This window comes from Dermacentor albipictus, chromosome 8, assembly GCF_038994185.2.
Source record: "Dermacentor albipictus isolate Rhodes 1998 colony chromosome 8, USDA_Dalb.pri_finalv2, whole genome shotgun sequence".
NCBI lineage: Eukaryota > Metazoa > Arthropoda > Arachnida > Ixodida > Ixodidae > Dermacentor > Dermacentor albipictus.
This window is the reverse complement of record NC_091828.1, coordinates 121,241,365-121,260,229: the sequence shown is the minus strand read 5'-3', so window position 1 is coordinate 121,260,229 and position 18,865 is coordinate 121,241,365. Positions and strand designations below refer to the sequence as shown.

General features: G+C 42.9%; 1 long non-coding RNA gene across 1 annotated transcript; it reads right to left on the bottom strand.

The window, feature by feature from the left end:
• Nucleotides 1-860: 860 nt before the first annotated feature.
• Nucleotides 861-8,102, bottom strand: LOC139048576 (uncharacterized). The gene is made up of 4 exons (XR_011507773.1): nucleotides 7,981-8,102; nucleotides 6,895-6,992; nucleotides 3,962-4,128; nucleotides 861-1,124 (listed from the first exon to the last, which is right to left on the bottom strand). It is a non-coding gene; the product is annotated as an uncharacterized lncRNA (long non-coding RNA).
• Between the last annotated feature and the right edge of the window lie 10,763 nt (nucleotides 8,103-18,865).

Here is an 18,865-nt window from a genome sequence, read left to right as displayed (position 1 = left end):
TCGAAGTTATTGAAAAAATTTCCAGCTTTCTTCAAGTTCAGCCATTTTTTTGAGATTTTTTCTTGTACCACATTTTCCTTCTAATGGTATAATTCAAATGGTGTTCTGGCACAAAAAAAAAAAAATCAGAATATATTGGGAATGCCCATGTTTAGACTTACTAAACGGCCACAATTTAAAACAAAAAGGAAAAGATGGGAGAAATTTCAGTTACCTGATTGTGCGTTTGGCATTATCCTGAAAGGGATAACACTCACATGTATGTTGTGGCTTTATTAAGTACCATTTTCTTTCCCTACTTAGGGAAAAGAGTCATTTTGACAAAGTAAATTATTGTAATTCATTCATTAGATATGCACACGTCTTTCTTTCCTGTGTCTACATTGAACATGCAACCACTGCTTGGTGCTTAACTGTTTGTAGCACTTATAAAACGGCACCGCTTGGCGCCACTTCCGCTACTGATGCCTTCCATTTTATGAAGCACAGATAAAGGGAAAAGGATAAAGGGATGCGGCAGTCTTGGCTGCCAGTTTTTTTTTTAATTATGGGGTTTTATGTGCCAAAACCACTTTCTGATTATGAGGCACGCCACAGTGGAGCACTCCGGTAATTTCGACCAGCTGGGGTTCTTTAACATGCACCTAAATATAATTACACGGGTGTTTTCGCATTTCGCCCCCATCGAAATGCGGCCGCCGTGGCCGGGATTCGATCCCGCGACCTCGTGCTCAGCAGCCCAAAGTCATAGCCTCTGAGCAACCACGTCGGGTTGTCTGCCAGGTGTTCTCCACCTGCCGTGCGCTGGAAGTTTCCACAAAATGCAATAAATTGAATTTTTAAGGAACACATAAGCAGGCTTTAATTCAAATGCTATTTATTGGCAATACATTGTTGAACATTTTACAACGTTCCTGAATCAGCAAATCATTGAAATCTATTACATATGCTAGACAGTGATATTAATGAAGGTAGTTAGTGTTCCACAGGCAACATGGAATCTTGTTTCTATCACTGTCATCTGAAGACACCGCGCAGTCAATACTACGGTGCCTTGAAGTTCATTAGAAGTCCCAGAATATTTCCATTACTATTAAGAAAACAGGTGGGCTTTTTGTTCCATTCTGCAAGATCAAAAAAGAACCGAGGTGAGCAACATCAACAGATAGAAAAATTTAAGCTGCGTCACACCCTCTGTCGTATAGAAACGAAACCTGCCATAAACTTGCAGCTTGACCAACTTCTGTGAAGATGGCGGCGCAACCAGGATGTTCTATGTTCATGAATTATCTTCAAAGGAATGCGAAGGAGTATGCAGAAAATGTGGCACAGCTTTACTCAAGCATGGCCAGGAGCATACGTCAGTGCCAGCACTCATAGGGATAATGGAAAGACTCGTAATAAAGCAAGCTGCTAATGTTTAAATAAGCGAGTTAAGAAACCTAAATAAAATTCAATTCTGGGGTTTTAGGTGCCAAAACCAGGCATGTCGTAGTGGGGGGACTCCAGATTAATTTCCGCCACCTGGGGTTCTGTAAGGTGCACCCGGTGCACGGTGCACGAGTGTGCTTGCATTTCTTCCCCCTTGAAATGTGGCTGCCACGGCCGGGATTCGATCCCACAAACTCGTGCCTAATTAAGAAACCTAGCCTTCCAGTTTTTATGAAGTCTAAAAAACATCTAAAAAAAAAAGAGTTCCATGTAGCAATACTACAATGCCCGGGGCACAACAAATGCTGCTGGCCTGTCTTTCTGGCTCTATTGAAGGTGCCACGAAACGAGGGTTTTTATTGTAGCGTCATCATCATCATCATCAGCCTGGTTACGCCTACTGCAGGGCAAAGGCCTCACCCATACTTCTCCAGCTACCCCGGTCATATACTAAGTGTGGCCATGTCGTCCCTGCAAACTTCTTAATCTCATCCGCCCACCTAACTTTCTGCCACCCCCTGCTACGCTTCCCTTCCCTTGGAATCCAGTCCGTAACCCTTAATGACCATCGGTTATCTTGCCTCCTCATTACATGTCCTGCCCATGCCCATTTCTTTTTCTTGATTTCAACTAAGATGTCATTAACTCATGTTTGTTCCCTCACCCAAACTGTTCTTTTCTTATCCCTTAATGTTACACCCACCATTCTTCTTTCCATAGCGCGTTGCGTCGTCCTCAATTTGAGTAGAACCCTTTTCGTAAGCCGCCAGGTTTCTGCCCCGCACGTGAGTACTGGTAAGACACAGCTGTTATACACTTTTCTCTTGAGAGATAATGGCAACCTGCTGTTCATGATCTGAGAATGCCTGCCAAACGAACCCCAGCCCATTCTTATTCTGATTATTTCCGTCTCATGATCCGGATCCGCGGTCACTACCTGCCCTAAGTAGATGTATTCGCTTACCACTTCCAGTGCCTCGCTACCTATAGTAAATTGCTGTCCCCTTCCGAGACTGCTGAACATTACGTTAGCTTTCTGCAGATTAATTTTTAGACCCACTCTTCTGCTTTGCCTCTCCAGGTCAGTGAGCATGCATTGCAGTTGGTCCCCTGAGTTACTAAGCAAGGCAATATCATCAGCGAATCACAAGTTACTAAGGTATTCTCCATTAACTCTTATCCCCAATTCTTCCCAATCCAGGTCTCTGAATACTTCCTGTAAACACGCTGTGAATAGCATAGGAGAGATCGTATCTCCCTGCCTGACGCCTTTCTTTATTGGGATTTTGTTGCTTTCTTTATGGAGGACTACGGTGGCTGTGGAGCCACTATAGATATCTTTCAGTATTTTTACATACGGTTTGTCTACACCCTGATTCCGTAATGCCTCCATGACTGAATCAAACGCTTTATCGTAATCAATGAAAGCTATATATAAGGGTTGGTTATATTCCGCACATTTCTCTCACCTGATTGATAGTGTGGATATGGTCTCTTGTTGAGTAGCCTTTGCAGAATCCTGCCCGGTCCTTCGCTTGACAGAAGTCTAAGGTGTTCCCGATTCTATTTGCGATTACCTTACTGGATAGTTTGTAGGCAACGAACAATAAGCTGATCGGTCTATAATTTTTCAAGTCTTTGGCTTCCCCTTTCTTATGGATTAGCATTATGTTAGTGTTCTTCCAAGATTCCGGTACGCTCGAAGTCATGAGGCATTGCGTAAACAAGGTGGCCAGTTTTTCTAGAAGAATCTGCCCACCATCCTTCAACAAATCTGCTGTTACCTGATCCTCCCCAGCTGCCTTCCCCCCTTTGCATAGCTTCCAAGGCTTTCTTTACTTCTTCCGGCGTTACTTGTGGGATTTCAAATTCCTTTAGACTATTCTCTCTTCCATTATCGTCGTGGGTGCCACTGGTACTGTATAAATCTCTATAGAACTCCTCAGCCACTTGAACGATCTCATCCATATTAGTAATGATATTGCCGGCTTTGTCTCTTCACGCATACGTCTGATTCTTGCCAATTCCCAGTTTCTTTTTCACTGCTTTTAGGCTTCCTCCGTTCCCGAGAGCATGTTCAATTCTATCCATATTATACTTCCTTATGTCAGCTGTCTTACGCTTGTTGATTAACTTTGAAAGTTCTGCCAGTTCTATTCTAGCTGTAGGGTTAGATGCTTTCATACGTTGGCGTTTCTTGATCAGATCTTTCTTCTCCTGCAATAGCTTACTGGTATCCTGTCTAACGGAGTTACCACCGACTTCTATTGCACACTCCTTAATGATGCCCACAACATTGTCGTTCATTGATTCAACACTAGCGTCCTCTTCCTGAGTTAAAGCCGAATACCTATTCTGTAGCTTGATCTGGAATTCCTCTATTTTCCCTCTTACCGCTGACTCACTGATTGGCTTCTTATGTACAAGTTCCTTCCTTTCCCTCCTCAGGTCTAGGCTAATTCGATTTTATTGTAGCGAGTGTTTGCAATGCGAAACGAACACAGTCTTCGAATTGCGCATATGGTACCACCTGCTGCTCCGGAATTATTCTTGGACAGGTAGGCAGTCCGCCTTCCACTTCGAAGTGTCAAGCGGCTGTGGGATGCTCCTCAAGTACTGCGTTGTCATGCTTCCACGAAGTCCAGTGGCTATTTCACCCCATCGCAGAACTTGTACGATGTCGGACTGCCATTTTCTCTGCAGGTGAAAAAAAAAATAATAATAAATAAAAATAAAAAGGCGAAAGATACTCATGGAGACTGGCAGAAATGACAGCTAGGAGGGTTGATCACTGATTATGTTGAAAGTGGTGAAAAGAAAGCTGCTAGAGAATGAATAAAGAGACAGAAGCGTCGATCACAGATTATCTTGACAGCGGCAGAAAAAAAAAGGAAGAAGCTTTTAGAGATTGGCGAATGCAACATGAAGATGAGTTAATCACCAATCATCTTGAAAGTGGCCAAAAAATAAAAAGTGAGTAAGAGCTGGCAGAAATGGCGGCGCTTCTACGGCAGCAGCTGTTACGAGGCACTTCAGCTCTAGACGTATCCACCAGCCTTACTTGTACAACCTCTCTGGCTGCCTCAAAAACAGTAGCTATAACGGAGTCTCATTGGAAGCGAAAATACTGCTGTTATATCCAATATTTATAAAGCACACATTCCTTACATGCTGATATCAGTGCAAAACACACTTACTTCAATATATCTGATAATTTGTTATAACCAAGTTCATCGTACTGTAGTTTGAGTACACAATCAAGCCTTGATATATCAATAAATTCGGATATATAATGCATTATTACAGTAATGCAGCACTTTTTCTATCCCCTCACCAATATCACCTTGTAATTAATATATCCTTAAGGAGGTGCCCTTGTGTCAGACGAGACTTCGTCATAACAGTGTTCAAACGTACTACATGCGTGCGGAGGTTGTCTGAATGTCCTTCAGTACTTGTAACAGTCGCAAAGTGCTAACAGCAGTGACTAACAATTCTAGTGGAAGCGGCACTTCTTGCCCAATATAGCTGTTATTGCAAAGCTGGGCAAGTCAAAGGTATCGGCAAGCCAAAGTGTTTGACAGAAGCGAACATGCGCATGCATTTTATCAACAACGCAAACATATTACAAAAACGTCTACACCCTTTGGGACATACCTTGTCCCCGAATAATAATTGTTATCCATGCTTGCGTTTCGTTTCTTGAAACTATCCTTTCCTTACTTTCCTTTTACTTTTTTACTTTACTTTCCTTTTCTTTAGTTACTTTCCTTTTAATAAGCCTGTGTCAAGTTGATAATGCTCATGCCACTCATGACCTAGAAGTGGTGGGCACACAGCCTTAAAGGACGAAAAGTGCACAAAATAAAATCACGATCATTTTTTGGAGGGTACATACAGATAAGCTTAATGAACTAGGCAGGCACACACATGATACACACATTTAGACTGTTTAATGACAACTGGGCAAAAAAATTGAATTACCAAAGCAGGATACGAATGCCACAACGACCAGCGGAAACTGCCTCCTTGCATGGTTAACCCGGCTGTAATGCCTACAGTATTGTACATATGCTATGCTCCGCATACTTCGAAATTCTCATTTTTGAACAGGAAGCTTAATGCATCGACTATAGCAGCATTTTTTTATATGCTGGAGTGAGTTTGTACTTGCAAATAGTTCAGCAAATTAATTAATAATGAATTACTATGCTGAGTTACAACTCGAATTACACTTCATTTTTCTCTTACTCTCTGTGGTGAGAAATAAGGATGACTAAATCGTTCTAATTTTACTTGATGTGGAAGTGCATTTGGGCATTACAGGGTTATGGCTAAAGCAACAATTAATGTAACTGGAAGGAGAAGCTGTAGTAATCTGTCCTTGAAATATGTTTAAAAAGCCTATGTGGAAGGAGAAGCTGGTGCTGTTAGAGGCCAAATGCAATGAGATTTTGGACTGCATAAAAAGGGTAGTTTCAGACTGCATAAATATAGAGCAGCTTGCCTGCAACACCTTACATTATTTGTATGAGTGAATGTATCGTAGAAAGTTAGCAGAAATAGTCATTCTTGATGCCGAACCTTAGAGAAGAAAAGAAAGGAAATTCTGAAAAACCTGCTGCCATTAACACTCACCAGATATGACATAGAACCTCGAACATTGAGAACTAACATGGCATCCAAGCATGACCTCCAAGAACATGCGATGCCAGAAGTGCACCGAACTTTTTGGAGGCCCATGTTATGGGACCTGCTTACCACCAGGTGCCTCCTTTATCTACTAAGGGGCTATTTAAAGGCTGTCAGTAAGAAAATTAAACTACCAGCCCAGTAAATTTGCTAAGATTGCTTTGACAGTAAATACTATTAATTTACTGCTCCAATGTAATCAAAGTGAAATTTCACTGCACTTGGTCCCTAAGGGAATGTTAAAGAGAAAAGTAATGTGAATTGCGTTAGGAAATAACCATCTACAATAACAGAAAAGGCACATTTATTATAAGAGGCTCAAAAAGCTATGAACAACGCGGAAAGCGAGTGTCAACGCTGCTTTGAAGTTTCACGCTAGCTTGCTGTGATGTCATGGATTTTGACAGTGCCTGCTCAAGCCTGGTTGACGTTTTATTGGTAAAGATGGATTACATTGTATTCTAAAGGAGCCAAAGACTGAACTTGGCAAGTGTAAAGAACTTTGACTAAGTCACAGCAGCCAAAAATCTGCAAAAATGCTTTGGAATCCAAGAAATACCACTTACATGTTGGCAGAGAGGTTTTGGCTAGAAATTTAAAAACTTTGATCGTCATTTTCCCTTGCAGTAATCAACCTCTTGCCGTGAAATTAGAGTGAAATTGTACTCCAGTGGTACGTTACAGTATCCGCTTCTTAAATGCATCACTAGGCTTTCTGCATAGGTATCATCACAAGGCAAGTCGACAACTTTACTCAACGGGGTGTTTCACCTGGTCAAGTCCATGATACAGGAACAAAATGGATGGATTTTGTCTTCGCAGATTTTGAATGTAATCTGCAGGGCAGGCATGCTCGGTTACCTTTTCGGCTGTAAAGAATTGGGAAATGCTTCAGGCAAGGTCATTTTTTAACACTTAGTTTTTCCACATCAGTGGATTTTCTGCCAAACCTACCAGGTTTTACGCTTGCCAAAAACATGCTTTGTACAGACAGCTAATTGTGTTTTAGCACAGTTCAAATGCAGTTAATTTCAGTGGCTCTCTGCTGGAGTCACAGAAATATTAGGGGATTTTAGAGCACCTATATCTATAATGTTTTAAACCGAATCTTTTGAACGAGAAATTGCACCTCTGAGTTGTGGTGCCTGTCTTTGAGACTACAGATGATGCAACGCCAAAATCTCCTTGTAGAACTCATCTGACACATTTTTATTTATTAAGACAGATTCTCACTTAAAAGGTATTCAATAACCATACACTGCCAACATTTACAAACACGTTGTAAAACACAAAGACAAAAACAACCAATGAATGAATGGATAAAAGGAGAAATATATATACGCAGAAACAGGCAGAAACAGTTAAAACACAAAAAAAGAAAGACAGGTATGGAGCAAAAACAAATAAACACAGACATGGGAAAAGAGCATTATTAGCAAAGAAACAGGTAAACCGAGCAGAAAGTGATAAATACAGAAACGGAACAGAAATACATACAAACACATAAAAGGAGATACACATAGACACAGAAATCACTAGTGCTCATTTCACATACATTTTATGCATTCGTACTTTGTTGGTTGCTTGCATGTTCATCACGTAAGTACTAACAGGCCCAAAGGTTTATAGTGACTGCAGCAGTAAATCACTAATTAGTTGATATGTGCGCCACAACAAATTTCTTCTCTGCCTTGACTGATATTATATATCACTGAAAATTTTCATAGTACTCTTTTGGCAGATTTAGAAAAAAAGAAGAAACGTTCAGCACATTTTAGGCGATATCGTACGTTGACTTAGGAGAGTATTTTTGGGGAAAAAAAATAAATAAAGGCAATTCAGCTGATGAGTACCCACCGTTGTGGACAATGACACACACTCTGCTCGTACACTGCTGGTTCCGTAGGCTCTCTAGCCAGCTGTTCACGCTTGTGTAGCTACACGTAACAACATGCAAGGATGGCACATGGTTTTCACTTGAACATCAACATAGTGAACTCAGATGTGTCATGTATAGAACTTCATTTGCATCAAGTACAGCTTTAGCTGATGCCGGAGGCTAAACAGAAGAACAGAGCCGCAGGCCCCATTTTAATGGTAGAGAGGCAGAGCACAAACACAAACAAGAAAGCAAGAATATATATGTACTCAATCTCAGGATATGCGTAACAACAAGTAGCTAGCCCAAATTACATGCACGTCACAAGTGATTAGCATAAATTACCATGGGAATGTGGGTAACATAGTTCCCACGTTTTCCATTTTTGCTATTCGTTACTGATTGTTGCTAGCCATGTAGTTGCCCCTACTACAATGCTCGATTAGCCCTGCAGCTTTGAAGATAAACGAAATAAATAATTGGCATAACAAACAGCCAGAACTTGAGAATTACTGCCAATCACATGCGAGAGTATCGAGTATGAAGACTAGAATGTGGACACAAACCTCGTTAGAGATGTGATGTTTAAGATAATCACGCAAAGCAGGTTGTTCTGGATGCTTGGTACTTCTTCGAGCTCTTCCACAGACTTGAAGGAGTTGCTGCAAATCAAAAGACAGCATGGGAAAGCGATTAAAAACCATGCAGCCAGCAATTCATTGATTGTACGTCTGGCATTCGCCACATAGTTGCCTAATGCACCTCCTGCACGACTCAACCCATTAAGCTTTCACTGCAAGGTCACCCAACGCGTTTTTACAAGCCCTCTCACTTCTCCGGAATTCTTCTAATTCCACCAATCTGCACATAAGGGTGTGCCTTTTAAGAGGATTCAAGCTTGGGTACTGCCCGTTATAACACTTGTGTTACGTACATTGCCCTTGTAGTGGCACTACTATTGGTTGCAACCATGGAGAAGGAAAAAAATAAATCTAGACAGCAACCAAGAACAAGTGGTATACCGCTGATGCTTTCCTAATAAATGTCGCTAGGGTCGCCTTCACTGGTAACCTCCACACTTGCTGTGCAACACAGTTACACTCAGTTAAACTTGTATTGCAACAACTGAATCAAGTTATTGCAAATTATTCATCTAGGAACGCAATATTTCTGAAAAAGTAGACGCCAGAGCTGGCACTTTTAAGTGGCTAATAGCTTTTAAGTGACTCATTATAGCTGCGACACAATGCAAAAAAAAAAAAGGATTATTATTCTGGGATTTTATGTGCCAAAACTTATTGACACATGCTGTAGTGGACAGGCTCCAAATTGCGACCACCTCGGGTTCTTTAACGTGCACCTAATGCATGGTATACGAGCATTTTCGCATTCCACCTCCATCAAAATGCAGCCATGAATCGAACCTACAACCTCGAGTTCGGCAGCGCAACGCCGCAGTCACTGGGCTACAGTGGCATGTGCTACACTATGCAGGTAGCGCAGTAAACCAAGGCCACATGAGGCGAGACACAAACACACACACAGATTGCGTCGAAGTTGCAACTACCCAGTTCTTTTTCAGATGAGTCATTCTAGCCTACAGTAACAGGATGATGCAAATGGATTGGCTGCATGAGCTCTATAAAATTCAAACTGCTATGTGCACTCATTTCGAAAACCGATTCATTGCCTCTTATGCACATTACTAAAACAAGGCATCTTATTAACCTGAGTTTCAAACTTAAATGATGTGTTGTTTGTACGTGTTCTACCTCCCCTCCATCCAGACGCACACTCACCTTTTATGAAGCACTTCAAAGAGGAGACCAGACAGTACGGACATACCTTATTTATTCAAATATAGGTTGACCTTTTTTTTCCAAATATATTACCCAAAGTGAGCTATCAACCTATATTCAGGACCATAGAATCAAATTATATTTGTGAACGAAGCTAGCAACAGAACAGGGCTAACGGAGTTCTTTCATTGCGCATATGCTGTAAAGCAAATCTGGAGATCATCCAGACTGGTTTTAACAAACGCTGCACGTCCAACGCACTTTAACACCGAGGACAACATCGTTTTGGGGTGCCGAGGACGCCTGCAAAGCATCCAACAAGGACGACTTCGCTGGAAGTTCCGAGTATTCAGCTTGTGGCATCAGCCAGCAAGATTTAGTAGCCAAGCTTATGTTAAATAAAGGCGCATCACGTTCGAAGTTCTTCATTTTTCTGAAAGGATATGGGACAACCAATATTCAAATGACTTTTCAAATATTCAAATGCAGAAACAGACTGACATGATGAACAAAACAGACAGTCTGTCCAATGGAAACATGCCTTGCAATATCAACTCCATTTCGTCCTGGTTAATGCCCATTGTGGTCGAGAGTAATTGGTATGTTCAGTGACCACCAATCTGAGAATGCAGTACAAGGTTCTCCCACAAACTGCCAGCAGCTAGCTGTGCAAGCGTGCTTAAAAACATTGAACTAAATTGCGATGATCAACGGCCCTAAGCAGCACAGTGCAGAATTATGACACATGCTGTAGTGGAAAGCTCTGGATGAATATCAATCACCTAGGGCTTTTTATTGTGCATCCAAATCTAAATACAAGAGCATCTTTTGCATTTCGAAATGCGTGGCCATGGTGGCTTTGTGTTGAACCCTCAACCTTGTGCATGAAGAAATTGAACTGACTGTCCAGTGCACTCCAACGTGTCCATATGTTACGGCACCCAAACTAACAACACGTTTCCCAGCAACACAGCCCATCAGATCTACTGGGAAGCTATCATTTGACTTTCACAATCATCCACAGATTTATTTCTAGTTTGACAGTGCTTTATTAGGTTGTCACCATCTTTAGACTGTCCCGACCAGTGCGCTGTGAAGTGGAACAATGCAAACGATACTTGCGATGTGCACGGGTGAAATTCGGGCCATTCTGACAACTTGACGAGTTGATCGCACAATGTCTCACATGTTTGCCGGTCCTCACCAACGACCTGTTGAACAGAAAGTTCATTTCAAATTTGGGATGAATGTTGACGCATCGTTTCATGTTTTGAGGCCACAACAGCAACAATCGGCAAGGCTCTGACTGGTGCTGCAGAAGTCTTTTGTCAGACTCCGGGATCTATACTACCGGGAAACGGAGGCCTTAGGAGGGCACCTTAGATAATAAAGTGCGTGTGTTGGATTGTGGGGGGCGTGGTGCAGAATTCCAATGGCATCCGAGGTCCTTACATAGGGACTTTAATCCAGATGGCAGTGTTACAGCCAGAAATTATTTTCGAGGGAGAGGGGGTTAGCCGCACATACTCGGTGTGCTCCTTTATTTCCCTGCCCTTGGCTATAGGCCACCATACAAACTGGGATACATAGCGCAAGAATGACACACGGACGAAGCAGGGACACGGGACGAACGCTAACTTTCAACAATTGATTTATTGCAGCTGGTGAGCCACTGGGACGCCACGGCAACAGACATACTGAAGGGAAGGAGGAAAAATGGTCATGTGACTGCTATGCCCAAAAATCCAAGCTCTTTCTTTGATAAAAGAATAGACGGCGTGCTAACACATTGTCGTCACCTGCTCTAGCTATCTCAGCTGCTTCGACAATTTCCCTCGTTTTCTTAGTCCTATGGCGATAGACAACAACAGTTTGTTTTAAGAGAGGGACGCATGGTGCCTTCACGTCACATTTCCTACAATGGGCGGTCAGATGCCCATCTATTGCGATGCTCTCCACTTTATTACAATGCTCCGCCAGACGCACGTTTAAACATCTGCCCGTCTGGCCCACGTAGTACTTCCCACACGAAAGTGGAATATATGATCACCAGCCGCAATAAATCAACTGTAGAAAGTTAGCGCTCGTCCGGTGTTCCTGCTTCATCCTTGTGTCATTTTTGCGCTATGTATCGCAGTTTGTATGTATCCCACTAACACGCCCAAACTTCCTCCCTGCTAAAATACGCCACCAGGTCCGGGGGGCGTACGCAAAGAAAACACACCTTCGGTAAGCGGCAAGCTCCCAACCCACGGACCAATCCGAATTCCAGCTTTGATGTCCCCGTTGACCCTTTGGTGTCCTGGAAACGCCGCCAAAGTGTACTAAATAAAGCCGCATTGTTTACGCTTAGTACATGCGCAAACTGTCACTTCCCTCGATGGCGGTCTGGCAGAAGAAACTGTAGCTTGCAACGGCAGCTCGGTTGACATAATAGTGCGACGTCACTTAACCTTTTCAGGCATGTGGCGTTCGGGACAGCGTACGAGACGAAAAGGTGCCCCGAGACTTCTGCAACGCCAGTCAGAACCAACATTTTGATTGGAAGCGTTCGTTCACTTACCGCGAACTTCATCGCGAGAAAAGGAGTATTTCGCAGTCCTTTCGACATGTAAACATCAAAGGCGTTATCCATGGCTGAAAATGAAGTACCTGAGACACTGGAGTTGTCTTCAGCCATTGCTACGGCGATTGTGCGAACATTAATATTTCAGATCTTGCTTGAAATGCCCGCTCATATACCTCCTTGCGTGGAGCCATGGGCTTTCTGGCGGCTGTGGCTACTGTTGACTGCTAACGACTGCTGACTAGCCGTCCAAGAAGAGTCAAATCCATATGGTCAAATCCAGCAGGAAACAAATGGCGGTAGTTTAAATCAGACATTAAAACACGTTGAAACCACAGTCTGATACTCTATGGTTCAACTAGTAGCTTTGAGTTTCCTATGGTTTAAACCATCGTAGCTTAACCCAGTGATTAAATAATGGTTTGAACTTCTGCACTTTAGTTTGATATGCTGCATGTAGCTCTGCGATGTTCGATGATCCGACGTTGATAAAACGCGTTATCATGAAACACCGATGTCGCATATCCGCTTTCGATCGCGATCGAACCCGATCTGGATCGAAATTCTCGACCGCGATTGGCTCCCTCCGCGCGAAGGAGCCAATCACGACTGAGAAATTCAGTCCCGGTCAGGCTTGACCGCGATCAAAATCAATCAAAACATGTGTGCCGTGTGACACGTAAAAACACAATCTTTTTGTAAAAATTATTGCCTTTATATACGAATGGCCGAGCTCCAGCAGGTTAAAAATGGAGAACGTGCACGAGGATCTGCGTAGCACATTCAGATTATGCCGCGATGCGAGCATACGTCACCTAAATTATAACTGTAAAAAGTTTCCTTACAAGTTTCAACACTCCCGAGTCGGCTTTAATGCTCACTGAAACCTTTTCTGGCAGTCGTCACAGTTGAAGAAACTGAACCTCCACCACATGCAGCGCGCCCACGTAGTCGTCGCATGCTTAGGGATTTTGCACGAGCTTTGCCATGCTGCACCTCATTCTTGCCTTCTGGCATTCCTAGCTAATAGGAGTAACGATCTTACCATTTGTATACAGATAATGTTCTTTGCAACTCCCCATGCAACCAAGACAGCCTTTTAGCCAAGCAAAAACTCAATTCACAGTGCCGGCATAGTTAATTCGATTAGGCTGATGGCGATTTGAAATCACTCCTCCCTAATTGAGAAAAAAAAAGTTTCGACTCCCCTTGTTGAAAGCTAGTTAATGTTCAAAGTAAGCTAAAACAGTGCAGCTGAACTATGGCAGAAAAAAAAGCAGTTTGGCCTTGCTCACGTACCTGGCGTACCTTGCTCCCGTTCCTAGCGTCACATTTGTTAATGCAGTCCAATATTCTCATGGCACACGCGATGGGAGTCCTACACCACACCTCCAGCATCACTACACCCACTGCTGAGACGGCAGAAGTGGCCATTGCCCTGGCCTCTCTAGATCCCACCTGTCACACCATCGTGTGTAACTATTGCTCAGCTGCCACTAACTTCAGCAAAGGCCGTATTTCTCCCCAAGCTATTTGCATCCTATGCCAGGCACCACACGTCTAAGGACAGCATGATCTCCCGACATGGATCCTGGCCCATGTGGGCCCCGTCCACCCACACTTCCCCAATCTCAACGAGGTCACCCACTCCGTTGCGCGAGGCCTAGTCAGCCGCCCCAGATTCACTGGAGACGAGTTGGACACCAGGGACAACCTCACCACTTATAATGATCTCGTTAAGGCCTTTTACCTCAGTCGCCAAACCTTCCCCCCACCTCACCCCAAGTTCAGCCGGGTGCAGGCTACCACCCTGCTTTTGCTACAAACTAACACGTACCCTTCACCTGCCTGCCTCCACCTTATATTCCCAGACGTTTACACTAGCCCCAACTGCCGGTGCTGTGGCATTCACCCGGCTACGCTTCCGCATATGCTGTGGGAGTGCCCAGCACAGTACACATAGACTAACACCACGACTCTCTCGTCGAGGTTGCACGAGGCTCTGCGGAGATCCACCCTCGACGACCAAACCTGGGCGACCCAGCACGCCCGTGAGGCGGCGATGAGGCAAGCCCTCGACGTTCCCTCATGGGAGTCTTAAGCCCGGCCATCATTAAGTACTGGTTCTACAATAAAAGTTTATCCCCCCCCCCCCCCCTACACACAGGCACTTTGGCAGACACACACAGTACTAGTGTACATTTGTTTCATTGCCCTCTTCTAATGATGCTACTTCACCTTACTTTGATTCTAGTTCCTGTCCTGTTTGCATTTGTTTGTTTTACGTGCTCATAGTTGTAACCGGTTGTGCCTTTCCAGCAATGTTTCAATCCCAAGTAACTAATGTCCCAAGAAAAACAGGGGGAAGGCGAGAGATGGAAATTCATGACGATGAGCAAAACGAGAACAAGGTGAAAGCAGAAGCCAACATTTGGACAAGAGGACTCGTCTAAGAAGACAAGTCTACTTGTCGAAACATTGGCTCCCGCTTTCAGTTGGTTCTCATTTTATTCATCGCCCTGTTCCAAGGGAACGTATCTCTCACAGTTTCAAACTATTATACAAGACAAAAAAGACAGCTGGACCGACTTTTTAATGGACTGCTAAATGCAAAAACTTCTTAACTGAAGCCAATCAAATAAACAGTAACATCAAGGACAGTTTAAAACTAAAATAAATTATTCCTGCATCAACAAGATCCCTGTATTGTGACAAAGCTCCACATGCCAATGGTTGAACGTGCACAGGTTTACTTGAGGGATAAGCACACCACAATTAGATCAAATCTTTTTATTGCACTTTCTGAGCAAGGTTCACAGGCCACTGTTGTGCAACAATAAAAAGTTAAAATGAGCTGCCCAATCATGCCAAATGTACGGCAGACACAACCGTGATTTCTCTACGATTACCATGACCCATAAAGCTACTGAAAATCAATGATGTTTAGCCAATCTTAGTGCAAAGTAGAAACATGAAACCTGCATTTCTCATCTTCATGCCTCATAGAGAGTTTCAGCATAATAGAGATGCATTAGTGTAGACAAACATTTATATGCCCACACTAAATAAAGATATGTTGGGGAAGAACATTGCTTGTGACAATATCTTGCAATGCTGTGAGCAATTACAATGCACGACAAACATTCTTGCATTGCATGATCCTCACAAAAGGAGGATCGTAACACTTTTGTTATGATTATTTCACCCGTGACTCATTTATGGCAGCAGACAAACGGAAGACAGTTCGTCATTACAACAAATATTCTACACACTAGTTAAATAGACCGCCACAAGACGGCGCTACCAGAGCTGTTGCTCTTGTCCCCATCTTCCAATATTATGGTGCACATAAAACTCTAGTACATTTAAAACAAGCTAAAACTTTATACTACAATGGCCTGCTCTCTTTTGCCTAATAAGAGTGCTTCTCATGACCTTGGAATGAGACATGCCTCGCAGCTAAAACCACATTCCTGGTGACACCCTAATTTGCTGCAAGGTGGAGTTATCTCCCCAATCTTAGGGATTCTACTGCTGTACAACACTTGTTATACAAAATGTTAAATTCATCTTATTTTCAGATATCTTTTCTATTTTACATACATTCGTTCAACCCATACGGGTCTACAGCAGGAAACTAAGTATAAAAGGGATATCTGTGTTCAAGCAGCAATTGCTGCTAACATGTAATCTAGAAACTCGCTAAGTGGCATTGATCATGCCAGGATAACTATTTTCATGGAAACACTGAAGATCTGTGGCAGATATCATAGTTCTCTCACATCAGCAGGATTAACTAAAGAGTTGGAATGCTACTTGCAAGGCGATTGCAGAGTGACACTAGCTAAAGAGAAATATTTCACTTATAAAATGCGCTGACACTTTGAATTTAACAGTCAGCTCTGGCCACTTCAAGTTAATTTTAAGTTAAGTACCGATAAGTAGACACCTATCAGCACTCCATTTCTCACAGTGCATAACATATTATACGTTAGGAAAAAGATAAGCTTGCAGACACATGCACAAGAGAGACGGACAATAGTTGTTCGATTCTCTTTTCTTATGTCCATGCCTAAGCGCCTAGCTTTTATCGAACATGAATTCCTACCAACTAGCTGAATTTTCTACAGTTCTAAACTTAAAGTGTTAACTGGAGAATCAGAGCATCTCTCCACTGATTTTGAGGATGTAGTTCGCAAAGCTGGTGCCAGGCACAAGATTTATGCTGAATGAATATTTCTTTCCCTGCCGCTTCACTTCAATTCTGCAAACGAGCCATTCACTTCAAAGCGATTATTTGCAAAGTTAATCAGTGACTGTTAATTATGTAGCATTACTCTACAATTCTCGCAGATAGTGCCACCCCTTCAACCAATCCGGCTGATGTGACAGAACTAGGATATCTACCATAGGAGCTCTTAATAGTAAGTCTGTTTCTATTAAAACAGACAATATCTTGCACCGAAGAATATCTCTCATGAAGGTTTCAAGAATATTTTGTGCATGAACAAGAATTACCAGCACCGAACACAAATGTGGTGCTCCCTTTCACATCAGCACACCACTTACAGCATGCTACAAAAGTTGACGGGACACGGGATAGATGCCAAATGGGCAAATGTGATTTCCTGCTCTGTTAAGGCAAAGCCCTTATAATTTGATGAATCACTGTGTACGTCACAAAAGCTACTGCATACCAAAACAGTAAATTCGAGGCTGGGAGCCAAGGCTTCGCAAGAATTCACCATTTTCACAAATTCCGTGTTCCGTAAGCTTTCATAGTAAACTGTTCTCACACTAAACCCTCTGTATTACACAATAATGCAACAATAATGCTTGTTGATGAAAATCGAGGCTATCACTGAAATTCAGTGCATAAACACAGTCGATCCCTGATATATACAACTCGAAGGGGATTGTGAAACAGTTGGATATATGTATGATTTGAAATACAAAATATGCTTATCTGAAGCTTATCTGAAACCCCTGCAAATCTTGGGCAGTTTCCCGAGATGGTGAAAAGTGGGAACCTAACAATCTGCTTCTTGAGGGCCATTTCGTAAAAACAAAGGCTGACTTATTTTTTGCTCATGAATGCTGCAAATAGCTCGCGCTGCGGCATGGTCTTTGATATACTGATCGCAATGCTGACATTAAAAGCCTGCGTCACCCAAACGTGAGGCTGCGGTGCATCTTGCTCACGTCGAAGTGCTTGTTGTGCATTTTTACACCAACCAAGGTAGATATGAGCGCACCGTGGAAGTAAACTAGCCTGAATAGATACACACGGTGCTGCCATCAGCGCACTTGCACAGCAAATAGCGCACGAACGTGTTCAACCTCTTGTCCATAACAATACCAACAACACTCCATTTAAACGGCCGATCATAACATGCAAGCAACGAGTTGCATTTCGGAATCGACTTCCTGTTGAACCAGTAGTCCTTGCACTTCTCGACCATTCTAAAAAAGTAAAGGAAAAATCAGACAACCACTAGTTCGTAGCAATTGCTACAAAAGAAACCTATACGGGTATTTCGAAAGAAAAGTCTTGCAGTTGAAGAAAAATTCCTCCTGGTCCGGGACTCGAACCCGGGACCACCGCCTTTCCGAGCCAACTGCTCTACCATCTGAGCTAACCAGGTGGCTAGTAGATGGCAGGGTGAAGTCGAATTTGTAAACAACTCAAAGCAAAGGCAAGAGTTTGATGCAACAGTTCTGCGGAAACACGCAAGGTGGAGAGAAGTAATCAATAAAGGGAAAATGATTCGTCCAAGTGGAGCTGTTAGTCGGACTTCTTTTGGCTGCTCGTGAAATCCTAAAATGCAATTTGCGATAACGAACGGCCGCAGTTTGCACGGGCCATTCATCTGACATCGAGCATAACTGAGAGAGCTCCTTGCTCATTTTCCCTTCATGGCATATACTGCACTCTAGATTCAATGTCTTGTTTGACAGCATCTGCCAAAACGGTGCCATTCAAAATTTGTAAGGATTGAATATTTCCAACGATGCGAGCAGCCATTGCGTCTCCATTACAAGAAGCACACTTACAGGGGCACGGCTCAGCGCAGCAGTCAATATATCGCATGTAGCGATGAACGGGAGTTCAACGTACGTGGAGTACATCACTATACTTCTTGCATGGGATATTCAAGGGGATTTTACAACTGTTTGATGAAGGCAATAATTTGATATATCCAAGTTTGATATATCCGGGATCGACTGTACAATGCTACTCTTCGGAAGACTCGCAATGAGTTTAACTTTGACTCACTCTTATAAAATCATGTGACAGACTTTTGCATATGACTTAAGTACACACAATGATGCTTCACAAGTTTGTCACAACTGTGACACTGGAGATCGGTGAAGCTGTCAAAGTACCATCATGGATAAATGAAATGTGAATGGAAAAGCACACAGTACTTCCCTGTGAGCAAATGACATGAGCGTGTGACTTTGTGTCCCTATATGTCTCCGGTTGCCAAAAAATGG